Source organism: Galeopterus variegatus, unplaced genomic scaffold (assembly GCF_000696425.1).
Source record: "Galeopterus variegatus unplaced genomic scaffold, G_variegatus-3.0.2 Scaffold2963, whole genome shotgun sequence".
Classification (NCBI taxonomy): Eukaryota; Metazoa; Chordata; class Mammalia; order Dermoptera; family Cynocephalidae; genus Galeopterus; species Galeopterus variegatus.
In genome coordinates, this window is record NW_007729074.1 from 170,438 (window position 1) to 172,216 (window position 1,779).

Here is a 1,779-nt window from a genome sequence, read left to right on the forward strand (position 1 = left end):
GTGGTTGGGGGGGGTGGGGGGGGGGGGGGGGGGGGGGGGGGGGGGATTGGAGAGCATCTGGTTAGTACTGGGATCCGAAACCTTGACCTTGGTGTTATCAGCACCATACTCTAACCAAGTGAGCTAACCAGCCCTGGATTTAATTTATTTTTTTTTAACAAACATCCTGTATACTTTTTCTTATTAACTTTTATTATAAACATGTTTAACTATATTAAAGAAAACATTGGAAGTTGATTTGCATAAAAACATAATATCATCTGCTGACATAACCAGCATTAATATTTTTGTGCATTTATTCATCCCACAAATATATATTAAGCATCTTAACTGTACACCATGCATTGTGCTTGGGATACAGAAGTAAACATCACAGCTGTAGTCCCTGCCCTTGTGAATCATATAGTTTTCCTGGAGAATATAGACATTAAGACAATAGTTACAGGTAGTGTATTTCCTAGAGCACTCTACAGCATGAACAATGAAAGAGAAAAGAGAAAGAAAAAAGAAAGAGGAAAATAAAAGATCTTCTTATTAGACTGAAATTAAAGAAACGACTCAGAACTAATTTTCCTTCTCTAGTTGTCTACCACTGGTATCTTGGTAGGAGTTTCTCAAGAATATGGCTGACTAGGGTTGTGACAATGTCTTTCCTGGATGAAGATTTGGCTGCCCTGGGACCTCACTTTAAGTTTCTATGGGACCAAATTGAGTCTCAAAACATCATCTAAATGGGCCAATATGTCACTTGGAGTAGCTCCATCTTCTCACTGGGGCTCAGCTTACTTATTGTACCGTTTCATATCCTGAAGCATATTTGCAAATAGCTCCCTAAGAAAAGGTGTATGGGCCACTGCCTCCCTGGGCCTGACCAGGTGGCTTCTTCCTCAGTGCCGCTGCTTCTCCTGGTCAGGAAGTGCAGCTGTCACAGTCCACCAGGGACCTTGTCTGAGCCCACCTGCCTCTGGAGGAAAGAACCAGACTTCTCAGACATCAGTCTGTTCAACAAATGGGACCCCAGGGTCTTCTGTATGTTCAATAAAGAGAACTTGCAGTGACCTCCCCAAAGGATGGTTCCATTTCCAGTCTGGGTTCTGATGATACCACCACTTGTCACATTATGGTCCTGAGGCACACCAGAAATGGGGATACCTGCTCGACACATTGTGATGGAATCAACACCAAAACTGAGGTCTCTTTGATCATGAACTTCTTAAAAAGTGCACCTTGTGGGAGGCTTCAGTGACAATAGACAGTTGTCACAAAAACTTACTCATCAACTTCTTAGTGAATTTGACAGAAAAGAAGATGACATTCATTTAGTGACATTGTGTGTGACAGAATTAAATGACAAGGAAGAAAATGAAAATCACTTTCGGATTATTTACTTATTTATCTATTTTTTTTTAAAAATTTTATTTTCTCGATATACAATGTGGTTGATTATTGTGGCCCATTACCGAAACCTCCCTCCCTCCCTCCTCCGTCTCCTCCCTCCCACCCAACAATGTCCTTTCTGTTTGCTTGTCGTATCAACTTCAAGTAACTGTAGTTGTTATGTCTTCTTCCCTCCCCCCCACACCGGTTTTTTTTTTTTGTGTGTGTGTGTGTGTGTGTGTGTGTGTGTGCGTGAATTTATTTATTTATTTTTATCTCCCACCAATAAGTGAGAACATGTGGTATTTCTCTTTCTGTGCCTGACTTGTTTCACTTAATATAATTCTCTCAAGGTCCATCCATGTTGTTGCAAATGGCAGTATTTCATTCTTTTTTATAGCT

At 40.8% G+C, this 1,779-nt stretch overlaps 1 protein-coding gene and 1 pseudogene across 1 annotated transcript in view; both read left to right on the forward strand.

The window, feature by feature from the left end:
• COMMD1 (copper metabolism (Murr1) domain containing 1) overlaps nt 1–1,779 on the forward strand; it is an 80,428-nt gene that overhangs the window by 6,058 nt on the left and 72,591 nt on the right. The gene's annotated exons all lie outside the window — the stretch shown is intronic.
• Nucleotides 340–1,779, forward strand: part of LOC103599437 — a 6,708-nt pseudogene continuing 5,268 nt past the window's right edge.